Here is an 18087-nt window from a genome sequence, read left to right on the forward strand (position 1 = left end):
TTCAGATGGTGGAGGACACTGGTGGCTTCATAGTACACTTCCATAAACACCTCAGCTCTCAGAGCCAAGTGTAGACTGATCAAAGACCTCACCGTCTAGGGTTTGGCCTGGCACCTTGAAAACAAATACAAAGGGGGTAGGTTTGCCATTGCAACTTTTATCATGTTGGTTAGAGAAGAGCTCAGAATCACCCTTGCTCACTACCTGGTGTCAGACATAAATGTGGCACCCCACATAGTTCTCATTAGAACATTCTCTGGATCTGTGGAAGAACAAAAATGACTACACACCATGTTAGAGAAATATGAGTGGACCTGAAGCACTGGTCCTAATCCCACTTGTACTCTGGATAAAGAAGTGGACTCCAAGGATAAGTTGGTTGACCTCTTGTGTGTGTGTGGCTCTAGGGACATACTCTATAAAAAGCCCTTTTCCTGAAGTGCCCAGCTGACCAGTAGCAAGTGGACTAGGACTGGACTTTGCTGTTGGACACTGCATGACATCCTGAGAGTTTGAATGTTCCTCCCCTGATGCCTTGGGGGCCTCATGTAGTTATATAGACACCAGAAGAATGTTTGGAAGCTTTTGAAACCCTTTTCTCAGGACTTTCAGTGTAATCAACTAGCAAATGTATCAAATCACCAGTTCTACAGCATCAGATTACATTTCAGATTTTTCTGACTTATAGATTCCTGCAACTTTGAAAAAATGACTAAGGGCCTGATTTAGATGTTGAAGGTAATGGGTCTGCCATTGATTTTTAAACTGAAAACCCGTCTGCCACCATCACTGTCTGCCAGCTGTATTTAGATGTTGGTGGTCCCGTAGCCTAAAGACCAAATTTGAGCTGTTGCCTCCACCAAGACCAAGGCGTTGATAGCTGGATAAGGAAAAGTTTATGCTGGCCCTACACCAGCCGGCCTTTCCGGCAAGCAGATTTTGATGTGCCGTACCACCAAGCAAAAAGTGGCTGTCCACTTCTGAGTTGGCTGATTGGAGGGCAAAGGGGTGAAAACTTTAATATTGATAAAAGCTGGTTGCTTTGAGGATGGGCAACAACAACCTTATTTAGGGAGGATCGTAAAACTTACAGAAGAGAAACAGATGTACCAAGGTCCGGTGAGAGCAACTATCACACAGACAAAGCTCAATGGAACTTGGATCATACTGCCTGGTTGGGAAGCAAAGACGAGAACAAATAGTTCCCAAGCGGAAGTTCATGAAGATGTATCTTTCCCGCTGCCATTTGACCCAAGTAAGATATAATTCAGAGCCAGTGGTGGTTTTCAAAAGTAAAAGTGCTCTTAATGCTGGTCTACCCAAATGCATGTTCTCTCTTTTCTCTTTAGCATGGACAAAGAACAATTCCTTAACCTTTTTACCATCACCTTTGCTACAAGCAGGGGCGGAGAACAATTTGGTCAAACCTAGGGAATTAGCCACAATCCTAACGTGACTAAACCATGGGATTTTAAGGACATTGTCACACCCAAGCAATCCTCAATCACATCCCTGTTCAATGCTGTACACTCCCCACTCCACACAGCAATCCACCAAAGCAATGTAGCAATAGAGGCATGGTCCTCTACAAAGCTCAGACCCAACTCTTCATGCAATAAGAAGCTAGAGGATGCTGAAATACCGGTTCACCTCCCTCTGATTTCTCAAGCAGTTTCGATACACCCATATAACAGCATCACACTACAGCACAGGGTGACATTTCATTTTGTAAACTTGGAGCAGTGGCCAGATTCACTTATTGCCCACCAAAGCAGCAAACATGAGAAGGGAACCACAGGCTTGACTGAATGGCAAGCAGCGATTCATGAGGCAAGGGATCCAAGAATTTTGTGGGTAAAAGGTTACTAGAAAAGTAAATGTGGTAACCTTAGGAGTTGCTTTCCCCTTTACGGTAATGGGTCTAGGTTTGCTGATCCGCTTCACACAAGCCATATAATGTGTTTTGGTGATATTTGTATCTATCTCTGAATGATCTATAAATTCAACAAATAAATTGACCAAACAGTTCACCCCGTTTGGTGTATGGGATAGGAGTAGAGATTCATCTGCATGAAGGAGAGATGGCACTGGGGTTGATTTCACCGTAGGCAACTCCTTCCCAATATCTGCCAAAAAGGTGCTTAAAACATTAATATACAGCAAGAATAAAATGGGTGCTAATACACATCCTTGCCTGACCCTTCTAGGAAGACTAAAAGAGTCTGTGCATTCCCCTCTCTAACCATACCTGGCACATGCATTTATATCATACTGGAGGGCTCCTAAAAAATCCACCAGAGGCTGTGGTATACCAAGGTCAGTTAAAATACTCCATAATTTTGGTCTATTCAACCAGTCAAATGTGCTACTCAAGTCCATGAAGGCCAGGTAAAGTGCTCCCTTCTTGGGTACCAAGTATTTTACAATTATCAGATTTAGGTTTAGGCATTCTTCCATGGTGCCCCTCCCTTTCTTAACTCCATATATGGACAGAATGAAGAATATTATTACTTTGCATCCCATATAGGGCAGATCAAAGGATATTATTACTTTACACCCAGTCCTCAATATGCATCAGGATTATCCTACCTACAATTTTAACCAAAGAAGCAAGCAAAGAAATTGGTCTATAACAAGCCGGATCCTGCCTGTTGCTCTTTTTAAACACAGGAACAATCACTGCTGATTTCCAGAATCTAGGGATGTTGGTTACAGAAATAGCATTAAGTATATTAGTTAGCAATGGGGCCCAAAGTACGATGTCAGCTTTGTAAAGGTCCACATGGACACCATATGGTCCAGGTGCCTTGAGTAAATGGAATGGCAGAGCAAGCTTACTTACACTCAAACAGAATCCCTAATGGACACAAAGGCAACCCCTTGGACTCGATCCGATGCCGCCCTCCACTAGGGCATATACCTTTTTAAAGTAAGACACCCAGTGAGAGGGGATAAAAGAGGAACCTATGTCATCTCGGGGTCATAACTTAACCTGCTTTCCATTTACAATATCTCAGAAACCTATTGTGTCTTGCATTCTCCCATATTTCCTTCTTCAGAGACAGCTTCCTAGCCCTGATGGCTTACTTATAGATGGCTCTGGCTGAGGTGATGGTCTCGAAGTTTCTTGGAGAAGCATTGAGGGTTTTGTGTAACTGTTCGTTGGCCAGCCTACAGTCCTTGTCTAAGCATTCTTTCTTGGGGAGTCTATAGGGCCCAGAGAGCTCAAGCATGATGGTTTTTACAGAAAAATTTAACAGGTGGGAGGCCTCTAAGATGGCAATAGAGGAGGGTTCAAGAATCAGCAAGGACGCAGTGATCAGGGATAGGTTTAATATAACAAGTATATCCAATAGGGCAGGGATGGATAAGCAACACCAACTGACTCTGAGACCCTGATCTTTGGGGACCATGTCCATTAGCCCTGGAGAGTGATCAAAACTACTGCCACCCAATATGGCCACCCTTACCTCAATAGAGTTGTGGTCACTATAAGAGGTTTCATGCACCTTACTAAAACTGACAATATGATCTAGATTCCTGGTAGCCAAAAGCATAGCCAATGACACAGCCTCTGTCCCAGCCAACAAAAGTTGGTCTTTGTTTGGAATGGAGCCTCACCTCCAGTGCATTACACAAACCTGCTCATCTGAGTGCATTAAGCAACTGTCACCCTCTGACTTCTGAGGTTCGGGAGCAGAGTGGAATGTCCCCAACCAGGAAAGAGTTTGACGGAATACTACTGAGGCCCAACTTCATGTTAAAATCGTCCCCAAAGCACATTACAAAAGTTAAACTTAAGTAGGGATGTTCCCTCAAAGACTGACAGTACATAAAGCAGCATATCAATCTGGCATCCTACCTCACACACAGGGTTATAAAAGTTCACCACAAAGAAAGGAAGTCCTTAGAGAAAACAAACTACAGAATTTGAATTCCACTGTGCCCTACTGGAACTGGCATTACCCTAAAGAGTTTTGAGATGCGAACCAGTGTGGCCAGCCCTCCTGGGCACAGGAGCCAAGAGAGGGTGTAGCTAGGACCACGAAGGATTCATATCCATCCAGGGTGAAATGGTCCTGGGCCTAGGTATCCTTTAACATAACCAGATCGAATTGGGTGACAAACCTTACCTACCCCTGGATCTATTAACTTGGACATTGTGCCTGCGGCATCGCAACAAAGAAACCTTGAGTTCTTAACGTTTAGATAGGTGTCACCCTCACTTGACATTGAAGATCTTGCTGTAATAACATTCAGATGGCTTGAAGACGTGGCAGCTTGGAATTAATCGTTATTGTGTAGGCCATTTAGAGGGAGAAAGCTGTTAGATGTGTTAACTGGATTGTGGATTACCCCCCAAGTCCCGCTTGTCTGGACAGCAGCTGGTGGTCACAGAGGGACTTTCAGAGCCTGATCTCTGCCCTTGAGGATTACGTTGGAAGGGAGACACTTCAGTCTACTTGCTCTCCCTCCTGCTACATGAAACATTTCTCTGTCTTTCGAGGAGTGATGGTGGATGCAGATGCAGTGGGAGCTGACGAACGAGCGAGGAGCAAGGAGGGGCATGATCGTGGCGCTTCAGCAGCAGTTTGACAATCCTCCTCTCCGGGCTCCAAGCTCAGCAACACTCGGGTACCGGGCTGAGCCCATTGAGCCTGCTGGAAAGATTGCTGGAAAGATTCCGAACAAATTGGATTTGGGCGCATATTGACACGCGCTGTGAGCGCGAGAACATCAGGGTGCAGGGAGCTGGAGCAGAGACGATTGCAGGACACCCGGATGAAGCAGCAGGTGGGCCAGACAACCCGCAACAGATCCTACAGGCTAGGCCAGACCAGGCCGCGGGAGTGCTACGAGTTCCAGTGACCTGGGAGAAACCTGGAGAAAACCAGGAGGAAACCAGGAGTGCCGGGAGAACTAGGTGAGAGTGGACGGTGTAGGTGAAGCAGGGGGAGTGATGATATACCATCCCCTCACCGACCTGTGAGGCCTTGTGAGGCCAGACAGACTTAGATGCCAGGAGAGGCCAGAGCACCTAAGAGAGGTGCGGCGCTAACCCAGTAAGGGCATAGTAAGGTTCAAAGCAGTCCTCACCCCCATCCCCCAATGGTGAATAGGTGGATGGTGGGAGTAGGGGAAGAGGTGGAAAATCACGGCCTGAGCCATTCGGACTGTGCAACAAGGATAAAAGAGGCATTGTGACCTGAAATCAGACCACATCACTGAGCAGACTACTGAGCAGAACAGCAAGCAGACCAATGAGCAAATAGAGTCAGAGTTGCAGCTTGAGAACAAGATGCTGCTCTGGCTCAGGAACTGGAACAGGAGACAGCTCTGACAGCCCTGAAGATGGAGGATGTAGGTGGAGAATCCTATGGAAGACACCCAGAGAGAGGCAATGAGACAAGAGCTGCTGAGAGTGTCAAAACTGACTCAGGTGGGACAACAATGATAGTGCAGTTGGACGGACAAGCTTATAGGAAGTCCTGCCAAATGTTGAAGGAGCAGCAGAATGCTTCAGAGAGGCCGAGGATGGAGAGTGAATTTAGAGGGCAACAGGGAAGGGAGGATCAAGAACCTCTGCTGGAACTTTTATACCATGGGCGACTTAGTGGTGAACATCCAACAGCAAATTATGAAATCGGGGTCATAGGGGTCCTGGATATTAGTACCCCAAAGGGGAAGAGTGATTACCTTAATGATAGTTACCTGATGTTTTGGACTATACGCTGCCAGATGTACCCTGTAGCCTAATAGCTAAACCCAGCCTTTGTGGGCCATCTAAGGTTTTGTCAGCTGCTGAAGACCCCACAATGTTTTATAATCTCTGAGGCTATGACTGCATTAAACGATGTCCTAGCCTCGATCCTTGCACTTCTGCAGAAATTTCTTGGGGGGACAGAGCGCATTGAATCATTACTAACCCTGATACTACAGGCCCTAGTTCCAGGTGAGCAAACAGTAGTGGCAAATCAGGCTCCACCTCCACAAACCCCCTGGCATGATAGTTATAACTGGTTTAATTCTTCAAATCTTACAAGGAGCACTACAGCAGATGCAAACGGCAGATCCCATCTCTGCTCAAACTTGGATTATATTATGGATTAATACAAGTTTGGCTCCTCATAGTGGTGAAAGTGCCCATGCACACAGAGAGGGTGCCGGGATCTCTGCAACAGAGAGGGTCAGTCCCTCTGAAGATGAGTATAAGCTGAGTCCCAGGGAAAAAAAATGCGATTGCTGAATTAAAGGTGCTACCAGCTAGCACCATGGAACGTAAAAGGAGAGCCCCTGGATCCCAGAATGAAGCCCAGGTTGATATAGGGGCAACTTTGAATAAAAAGAAGGGACGTGCCAAAGAAAAGGGGAAGCAGGCTACACCATTTCTAGTTTACCTTCTAAAATGGTTATTCTCCAGCAACAAGAACAGCATAGACAGGGGGCTAGCTCAAGCTCCCAGCCATAAGGTCACACTAAGTAAGGAGAATAAGGGTACCATAAATCTAGCTGCCCTCCCATACAATAACAAATCTGGGCCAGGTGCCAATTGCAAGGGGGGATCGGAACCACCACAATCTACTCAAACCTATCCATGCAAAGATATTCACAATGGGGGGGTGCAGCAGAAGGAGAAGCTCACCAAAATAATCCAGCTAAGGCAAGGGAGCACAGGGACCAGAAGAAAGGCTCTATAAAGGAAAAACAAAGGGTGGCAAGGAAGGTTTTAAGGAAGGCAGCTAAGTCTGGCAGCTCCCTGCCTTGCCCCCATGAGATGGTGGTAGTCCAAGTTGAACAACCTGAACAGGAGGCAGTATGCATTCCCGGAGCACCAAGGGGCCTCCAGGGGCTCCACCACTTATCGCGCCTTCAGGATTCAGTCATGGAGATAGTCCAGATGTCGGTGACCCACATTGCAATAAAATTGATGGCACTAGTGATGTCGTGCCAGGGAGAAGATATGGTGGGTAAAGCTTGGAATTCATTGATCTCTTCCCTGAGGTTGGCTTATGCAACCCCTTAAATAGGTCTAGATTATATAAGCCTTTTCTATGCTGTTCCTAAGCTAATAAGAATGATCTCTTCCAGTGATGTGAAACTAGTCAAGCTAGGATCAAAGCAGCATCAGCTTGATTATGGTAGGAGGTGCACCCACCCTATTAATTCTCAAGGCGATCCTCAAATCTACTACCCCTCGGCCCTGGTTGAATTTGCTTTACCAGGTATAGCTAGACTAATTCTCGATCATGCGGATTGTTTCCGCATAATGGAAGTCAACGTACTGCCCTGTACCATTGTCAATCAAGAGAAAATCAAGGGGCACGAGGGGTATGGGAGCAGGGCAGATACTTTAAGGGAGGACAGCCCTAATAGGTGCGGTCTTGCACCATGTCGAAATCATAAGAGCTCTGTAGCTAAGGGTAGCAGAATGCGAGAACAACTGACTATTACCACCTACAAAAAGAGCAGACACATCTAGATTCCAAGACATGATGTGATGGATAAAAGGCCCAACTGTGACAATTGGTCATGGATATCGGCTGTTGCTGGCGATACAGGAGCATCCCCTAGAGCAAGAACTGATTGATTAGCAAAGGAACCCTCCTTTTATTCAGCCACTTCTTTTGCACTCCCCCCCTCAACATCGTCTATCTACAATAATTTAGAGGGGGGTGCTTACGATTATTGTCCTGGAACATAGCAGATTTGGCTAGCAAACTGAAAGATAATGACTGGACACAATATGTTAGTTTGCATGATATTTGTTGTTTCCAAGAAATGTGGGCTGTTGAAGGACTATGTATTGATGGTTTTTTGGGCTATGATATATTGGCCAGTTGGGCAGGGAAAGGTCACCCTTTGGGGGGTATCTCAATATGATGTCATGCAAACTAGAGTGCAAAGTGGAGCAAGTTGATGTACCACTTCAGAGGGCCTTCACTAATATCCAGCATTTGAGACTTAGGTCAGGCCTTAATAATGGGGCGGTAATTGATATCTTTAATGTATAGATTCCACCAGGGTGGTCTTTGGGGTTCCAGGCACTCTGGAGACAGTGCTCCATATATATTGAAAAGGTTAAAAGAAGTATGGTGGATGGCAAAGATACCCGGGGCTGTGTAGGTGGTGGGAGTGTGATGCTGGTTTGTGGTGATTTTAATTTACCAGCTTGTGATGTTATGAATAGTTACGAGATCTTGTTGGAAGATCGTAGTATGGGGATTCCAGAGACAGCTATGAGTCACTTCAAGTTTAAAAAAAAAGCCCAGGCTTTCACTGACCTTTTACTGAACAATGGTCTCTGTATTGTTAATGGGCGCTCAAAGTAGGATGGCGCTGCCAATGCAACTTTTAATAATGCAAATCCACTTCGATCATTTATTATGTTATTATCAACATGGAATCATGGTCATCCATCTTAGACATGGCTGTGGTCAACAGAGTAGAAAGCAATCATAATCCACTTGTCAATGTTTTGAAGGCAGACGCTCTGGGGCTAGGGTTTACAACAGAACGGGCCCTGGGGCTGCACAGGAGGGAGATTGTTTTGTCCAACTGTAGAAGAACAATACGATGGGATGGTGAGAAGTACCGACAGGGCCTCCCGCAGTTGGAACCCATAATAGCCTACCATGGACAATCCATCGTAGATGCCCCGGCCAATGATAGTCCTCTTGTACTGGATGCCTATGATCAAATGACAAAGAAGCTGGGAGCCCTGAAGTCTAAACCAGTATGGACTAAGTCAGGTGGTATTATTAGAGAAGGGCAATTAGGATATGAAGGATGGTTTGACAAGGAGTGCGTAAAGGCAAAAAGAGAAGTCTCTTTGTCCTAACACAGCACCACGACAGCTCGGCTAGCAAAGGGAAATTTAAAGAATACAGAAGAGATTATAAGTACTTGCTAGCAACAAAGAAACAGTTGTACCAAAATGCAATGTGGGCTGAACTTAGAGCAAGCATTGTTGACTAGAATACCCTACATTTTGGGAACTTGTAGCTAGTTGGGGAAGGGGACAGCAAATATTGTTGAAACCCACATAAGCCCAGTTTCCTGGGCTTACCATTTTAGTGCATTGTATAGAACCTGTGCAGTCGACCCATTGCTTCCAGACAGAGGCTAGTTTCCCCTCTTACCACCAGCAGCAAAATAGGAATTTTAATCCCAGAAGTGATTAGAGCATTGGGTGCAATGAAGAAGAACAAGGTCCTGGGCCCTGATATGGTCCCAGTGGACCTCTATCATGAGGCACCCTACTCCTGGGCTAAAATACTTACCAAGGTGTTCAATGCTGCCCCTGAGGGTAATGCAGTACCACAGTCTTTGCGCACTGCTGTCATTGTTCCGATTTACAAGAAGGGCGACAGAGGCTTCCCTGCTAATTATCGGCTGGTTTCCCTAATAGATGGTGCTGGGAAGATCTTAGGGCAAGTTTTACTTAATCACTTACAGGGGTGGGCTGACACCCAGGGTGTGATAACAGAGGTACAAGCTGGCTTCTGGCCTCGGGTGGGAACTATTGACCAGATTATTTGCCTCTATATGATCTCACATAAATTCACAATAGTCAGGAGGTTTTCTCTGTATTTGGTCTTTATAAATCTGAAAACTGCTTTTGACTCAGTAGATAGGGGCAAATTGTGGAAGTCATTGATGGATCTAGGAGTTGATGCCCCCTAGTGAAAGCTTTAGCGGCATTGCACATAGAAAATACGGCCAGAGTCAGACACGGGATGGGTGGGGAGTGCACAGACCCCTTTCAGGTACAAAAAGGTGTACGGCAGGGCTGCATCCTGATTCCCTTACTTTTTACCATTTTCTTGAATTATGTGGCTGATTATCTTCTGGGGGAGCAGTTAGACGTCCCTGTTGTTGCTGGTAGGAGGGTCCGAATATTACTCTTTGCAGATGACGCAGTACTTATGCCACGCACTGAGAATGCGGCCCATAGACTACTCGCCCATTTTGTGAAATATTGTGAGGATAAATCGCTAACTATTAATTGTGTGAAGACCATGGGATGACCATGCGACCCTCCCCTAGTCTCAGGCTTAAGCTAGCCATCAACCACACACCAATTGAGGCTGCTACATACTTCGACTATTTAGGTGTGCGGTTTTCAGAGAATCTGAGCTGGGTTTGCCAAGTTAGAAAGGCAGCTATGGCCCTTAAACAAGTGGCAGGGGCAGTACTGAAGTTTAAGCATACAACTGGAGCAAGAAATATTAGTATAATTTTGGAAATATATGCCCGGAAAGCAGTTGCAGCAGCACTCTATGGAGCAGAACTCTGGTAATACGCTGATATTATTGTGCAACAGACAGCCTCAAATACATTTTTGAGATCCTTACAGGGGTTAGGGCCAGGTACCCCCCTGAAGACTCTCTTTGAAGATCTAAACTGGGTGCAGATATCGGAATCAGCAGTCTTAAGGTCAATACTATATTGGGTGAGGCTAGTCCACAATCCTAGAACAGTGGTGTACCTAGAAACGCTTATAGAGGGCGTCCAGGGAGAACTCATGTTAAAGGTACCCTAGCTAACCTCTGGCTGGAGGCACTCTGGGAGGACCCGGGCGCAATCGGACAGGATACTGAGGGTAAGGTAATAGAGCGATACCAGGAATTTAGCAAGAGGAGGTTGAATCAGGGAATTAGGCCTGATTCGATCAACAGCTATTACTTTACTAATCGACTACCTCGATCTGTTGTACCCTGAATTGAAGTGGTCCCTTTATATTATATTTAGACTGGGTGTATTGCCCATAAGAAGTTATGTGGTACGCACGCTTAGGCTGGAGGCAGGACTTGAGTACTGTGAATGCTGCCCTGGGGAGGTAGATAATGTGGTCCACTTCACCCTGTTTCACAAGGAATTTATTTTAGCAAGGCATAGATGGCTTCACCCCATTTTTAAGTCTAAAGGAACAAATTGTTTTAAAACTGCAGCAGCACTTTGCACAAGACTGGCTAACATTAATGAACACAACTTGATAACCTCATAAATATATATGTGATGCTTGGCCCTGGCTGAGGGAGTTACCAACTAAACTAGGGCTGATCGGGCAAGTAGAAACATTCAATTCACAAGATCTATAGGGTTATAGTTGTTGTTGTGAGATACACGGTCCTTTGTTACATAAATGAGATATATTTATAACTTTTTTAATGCCTAATACTTTTAGTATTAAAACGTATTAAAACCACCGCTGCTATTATTAATCTTCATGAGCACTCACACTTCATTTTTCCTGAGGCCCTTTGTATGGGACGTTATGGCCCACTTCACCTTGTTTTGTAAGAAACTTGTTGTAGCAAACAGTAGCTGGCTCCTTTTGTAAGTCTTTTTAAGTCTAAAGGAGTAAATTGCACTAAAACTGCACTAGCACTTGCACAAGTCTGGCTAATATTAATGATTATGGCTTGGTATCAAAACCACTGCTGCTAAAATTAATCATTGTTAGAACTCACATTCCATTCTCCCGAGGCCCGTTTGTATAATGTTTTTTCACTGAGAAATGTTCCTCCCCCTAGATATAATAGGGGTGGGAACTGTGAATTATTCACTTGCACATCTGTATGTGGGTTTTCCATGGGGATTAGGTAGGTCTAGATGAGGCTGATACCTCCTTTTAAGTTTTAAGCTTTTAAAGAATGAACAATGATTTTATGCAATTATGGGCCAGATGTAGGAAGGCTTTTGCCGTTTGCGAGGCGCAAAAGCCCTTACGCGATGCAGAATCACATTTTGCGAGTCGGTACAGACTCGCAAAATGTGATTCCGACTCGCAAATAGGAAGGGGTGTTCCCTTCCTATTTGCTACCGCATCGCGATGTCGAGTTGATTTGTGGCCGCGAAAGCGGTCGCAAATCAACTCGCAGTTACCATCCACTTGAAGTGGATGGTAACTCATTCGCAAACGGGAAGGGGTCCCCATGGGACCCCTTCCCCTTTGTGAATGCAAACAAAAATATTTTTTCGGAGCAGGCAGTGGTCCTGTGGACCACTGCCTACTCTGAAAAAACCGAAACAAATGGTTTCGTTTATTTTTCTGTTTGCAGCTCGTTTTCCTTTAAGGAAAACGGGCTGCAAAAAGAAAAAAAATAACTGCTTTATTAAGAAAGCAGTCACGGACATGGTGGTCTGCTGTCCCCAGCAGGCCACCATCCCCGTGAGTGCCTAGACTCGCTATGGGGTCGCAAACTGCGACCCACCTCATAAATATTCATGAGGTGGGTCTTTGCGACCCCATAGCGAGTCGCATAAGGTGTCTGAGACACCTTTCTGCATACCAGTTTGCGAGTTGCAAATTGCGAGTCGGAAGGACTCGCAATTTGCAAGTCGCAAAATGGTTTGTACCTACATCTGGCCCAAAGTTTTTTATTGTATGTACTATTTTTTCTTATATATATAATAAGGCATGAATCTGAAACAATTAAATTAAAACTGCCTGTCCATGTTATGTGGCTGTAGGTGCCTATAGAAAAGCCCCAATTACGGGATGGTTATGCTTAGTTCCTTGAAGTGATTAATGTTATAACCAGGTGTTTGGCCAGACTAGGTGATTTATGATTAATCAGAAAACAATCCCCATTGATAGATTTAGGGGCATATTTATACTCCGGTTGTGCCGAATGTGCGTCAAAATCTTGACGCACAATTAGCGCAAACCGTGCACCATATTTAAACTTTGATGCCCGCGGACGTCAAAATCCCGCCGTGTGTGTCATTTTCTGGATGTGGGAAACCACCTTGCGTTAATGATATGCAAGGTAGGCGTTCCCGTCCAAAAAATGACACAAACACCCGTGCGCCATATTTATGCTACTGTGCAAAAATCACGCACGGCCGGGAGGCGGAGTCGGAAAATGCTGCAGAGCCCGATTTGCGTAAAAAATTTACATCTGGGTCAGGGCAGGCATTAAAATGGGGCAAACACACCTGTATTTAATGAAACCACACAGAAGCAACAGCAGAGCAGCAAAAGGAAGACATGGAGGTGCTTCTCATCCAGCGTGCACGCAGACGCAGAGCACAGGAACAACAACAGCAGCTTCCACAACACCAGCAGGGACCCCAAAGGCAACGTAGAAGGCAGGAGAGGATATTCCGCACCAGGACAACCCTTCATGGCCTCAGGGAACATGACATCATCCAGAGGTACAGGTTTAACTGGCTAGTCATTCAGCAGCTGCTGCGCAACATTGAGCCACAGTTGGCACCCAGCTTGCAGACACCCCGCACCATCCCACCAGAAACCAAGCTGCTAGCTGTACCACACATGTTGGCAAGTGGCTCCTTTCAAACCACTGGCGCCCTGGTTGCTGGGATCTCACAGCCATCATTGTCCGCCTTCCTGCCCAAGGTACTGGATGCCATCATCAGACTTACACCCCGCCATATCTGCTTCCCAAACACACAGCAGAAGCAGCAGGAGACCAAACAGGGGTTTTACCTCATTAATGGATTTCCACACATCCTTGGTGCCATTGACTGCACACATGTACGCCTTGTGCCACCTGCTGCAACTGAACATCTATACTTCAACAGGAAGCACACACACTCTATCAATGTGCAGGCCGTTGTGGATCACCAGGGATTGATCACCAACATCTAAGCAAAGTATCCTGGGGGTGTACATGATTCATTCATCTTCCGTCACTGTACAATCAATCAACACTTCCAGGATGGACAATATGGAAATGGACTACTTGATTTGTAAATACGGAAACCTACTTATATACACACTGCACAGCAACCCTCTAGGACAAACAACACATATACCACAATAGCGACATGTGGACAGGAACACACTGAGGTTGTGACCCCGCTAGGCATAATTGATATCCTCACCCAATGGGAGACACACCTAGGGACAAAGTACCGTTCCAAATAAAAACTGATGCCACTCCACAGACACAAGGGGAAAATGTAAACAACACAATGGAAAACACATGGTGCCAACTGGCATTACATCTGTGAAGATAAAACTCCAGTAACACATCAATAACACCCAAACAAACACCCTTCCAGCCAATACGTATTGTGTAAGGGGTGTGGAATGTAATTTGCTGCAGGTCAAACACCGTGACTCACATAGCATTATGATGACTACAATAAGGGTCATATGCAATCATTGAGGCCATTCCAATATCTCACATCACTTCTGCACTCACATTGCCCACTACCAAGAGGCAAGTGGACTGTGCGAAGAACACATCTTGATAGTCCTATATGGAAGGTGCACATTCAAACACATTCGCATTATGACAAATTAACACACACAACAGATGTACTGCCCTACGGACCTTCTGAAACTCAAACCGACAACCTCACAACCAAGGTAGCCAGCTAAACTAGACCATGTGCAGTGGTCTAGGTAGACGTTATAACCTGAGTCAACTTGCCAAGGGCAGAGAAATAGGTCTGCAGTGAACTTGTCACACATGTGAAATTAGTGTACAGTCAAATGTTAAGACGTCAATGATCACAACGTATGGAGAAGTTTGGCTAATTGTCACCTTGAAAAATGTAAGCGTCTCACTGATGTTTAAATTAATCCATTGCATATGTTAAAAGGTATGGGATGTCCAGGGTACATAGATGCAAACGTGTTACCACCACTGTCGAATTGATTCTGTGTATGGAACTATCATCTCACCCCCAGTTAAGACACAGGGACACCTGTATCACAAGTCACAATGCTAGTGAGTAAACACTGTACTCCAACTCCCAAAATATACTGCTGACAACCGGTCAGCAGCCAAACACTTGTTCAGCCAAGGAAACAACCCAATGCTGATGGTACATCCTAGAAGCCTAGGAATCAACCCAATAACACAAACACGAATGAGTCACAGACAACACAATAGAACTACTGCCATGCAAGGTGATATTAATGGGGCAAGCTACATCAACATGATCTCAATCATTTTCTCTTTCAGCTGATCAGAGGTATGGGATCCAACCATGGATTATGACACCATTTGGCATCCCAAGCACTGCAGCAGAGTGTGCCTACAATGAGGCACATAGGAGGACACGCACCACAGTAGAGAGGACCTTTGGCATCCTGAAGTCAAGATTCAGGTGCCTCGACATCACTGGTAGCAGCCTCCTATACTCACCAGAGATGGTCTGCAAGATCATTTTAACCTGTGCCATCCTGCACAACATTTGTGTACGAAGAAACATTCCCCTATTAGAACCAGAGCCACAAATGCCTGAAGAGGAGGAAGAGGAGGATGCTGGACATCAACATGAGGGGGACTAACCCAACACAGCTGCAGGATTGCATAGTCGCTAACATATTGTCAACAATTTCTTTTGAATCAACTCACCATCACCACTGTATTAACATATGTAAATAAACACCTATAATAATCACCATATCATGGTCTGGGTAATAATTTTTGCTCACCTTTATCTTTAACTATCAGAATAAGAGTGTAGCCTCATGGAGCATTGCTGATATACCGATCAGGACACAGAAATTTCCAAAGCAATTGTGATGCGTATTATTCAACAGTCACGTTCACACACACTGTAAATGACATATATCCTGTACATTTCACCTTTGAAGGGCAATGGCAGAGGACCACACCTACTTCACACATACATGTTGGCAACATGAATCTTTGCAGCATATGGCACACAACTCAGACACCATCAGCCAATGATGGTACAAAATGCATCATACATGAGGTAGAGGATGTTCAATTGCAACAATAACATTAATGTATGGCCACACCCTTGACAGCAGTAACTGTTACATCACCTATCTTTGCAAGGACCATGTGTGACTAGAATTCCATATAAGCAGAACATAGAGAGCACAAGTGCCACACCTATGACAAGCATTGTGCACATGACATTCCATGTACATGTCAGCCCATGTCCTAAGTCTTGACACAACCATGTTCCCGGTCTCAGCCCACCCGTCTTAAGAGGTCCCTAGAATGGTAATATGTGTACCCAGATATTCCCTCCTCTACAGACACACAGACTAACAATATTAATCCAGTGTGCTTCACCCTTTAGTATGGTATGCCATACTCATTTTACATCTGTCTGCATGGACGTCAGGTTAAATAATGCACTGGCTTGTAGTCTCTAAGCCCTGTTCTCACCTGTAGATTCCTTCCCATGTGTAAGGTACTGTTGGCCATTTGAACTCAAATCTCACCTACAGGACTAGTGAAAAACTGATCCAGCACACACCTGTGAGCACCTCCATGCTGACCAGACATTTGAACATGCACTGCCCATGCAGATGCTTGGAACAGCATAGAAGCTGCCATTTTATCGATTACACTGTTATGCATTGCCAGAAAAATAAGCTATGTAACACAGCCCTTGGATTTATGTCACCTCCCAAAACATAGGACAAACACAGTTTGCCATGTCAACTGTCTTGTTCTTCCACCGACCAGTCTTAGTCAGACCACTGAGTATGTACCTTGTGAAATTGCTGGATCCTGATTGACCCTGCATCCTGTTAGCCTGACTGGCACCTGTCTGTGCGTTACCCTTAAGGTTCCTTGTGGCTACATATGTATCATACTTGCTTTCCCAACCCTCACATTCCTCTGGGGGTATTTTGTCAGGTGGTTCTTCAATGCATACTCAAATACGTTATATAGCATAATCTGCTTATTTATCGTACCATAATTGGGAACTTGTCTCCAAATACCCAAATCATGGCCTATCCCTTGTCTGGGTCTCATGTACACATGAGTGACAAAGTGTGACAGTCTACCATGGCCGTATGCCGGGATTGGGTATGGTGCCTCCAGCAGAACCAGCAACGTCAGATAATGTGCATGAAAAGTCCACACATGTTAGGACCCTGACAGTTCACACGCTGATTCACAATGCTCACAACATATTGGTGGGCCGTGCGTGGTGAAGAGCTGCAAGATTAATCAACACAGAGGCTATGATGTTCCCAGATGCAGTGGGACCTTTACAGGCCAACCTGTGTACAAATGTTGTAATGACACCTGCTGGTACAAGACTCCTGAGATGTGATCTTACTCAGCACACCAAGGTTGCCCTGTTGAAAGTCTCATAACACATCTGCAGTGACAGGGAAGGACCATCCCCATGTGGGTACTCAAATCCTCATTGGCTTTACTTTCATTGATCTCAGAAGGATACTCAGCAGATAAATAGGAATAGCCGCCACTGACTCATGACTAGACCTGGACGTAACTGTGACAACATAGACCCCTAAAAATATACAGGATTAACATTGGCCCACACACATGAACTAGACACCTCTGTGCAATTGATCACTGGAAATATGTGGCCACGTGCTGCTTGGTCTGTTGGTCCACCACTGCCACAGGAGAGTTGTGGCTTGTCATATGACCTCAACTGTGGCGTGACATTACAAATGTGGGTCATCTTTGGCTCTCCATGTCAATAAAACGGTACCCACTTAGTATGCACATGTGCCTGACTCATGGTGGGTTCACCAACAAGTGCCAAGGAAGCAGTATCCCAAATTCCAGGACATGTGATGGCCAAGTTTTGGACCATTGACATGAACAACCATCTGCTATCTATCCGGTGCATGCTTTGACATTTGTGGTGTTTATGTTACCCAAAAACTAGAAAGTGCACACAGCAGTTGTTGCTACATGTATGACTAACACATGTCCTCTCATTTCCTGTCATGACCACACAAACTTGCCAAGTCAAATCAAAGAAGTGCATGAGAAAAGCAAAGAGATATCCTCAGTGGAGACAGCAAAGCCCAAACTGGAAGAAGGTTTGCAGAGTAATCTTGCGCTTATTTCAAAGGAAGAATCAAGAAGAGAAGATCCAAGATGGCCGCTGTGAGTCCTGAAGGTTAGTTACAGTTCTAGTCTTGCAATCGGTTGGTTGCTAGGTTACGAGCTCTCCAGCTGGAAGCCTTGCACTTCAACTGAGGTCTGACAGGAATCAGCTGTGTGGAGAGAGAGCGCGCTTCAGAACAGAAACTCCTGTGAGGTAAAATTACATTTGAAGATTATATTACCGAAAACTGATAAATATTGTCAAGGTTTATTCGAAGAGTTTGATAGTAGACCGTTCCCG

The sequence above is a fragment of the Pleurodeles waltl genome, chromosome 7, assembly GCF_031143425.1.
Source record: "Pleurodeles waltl isolate 20211129_DDA chromosome 7, aPleWal1.hap1.20221129, whole genome shotgun sequence".
NCBI lineage: Eukaryota > Metazoa > Chordata > Amphibia > Caudata > Salamandridae > Pleurodeles > Pleurodeles waltl.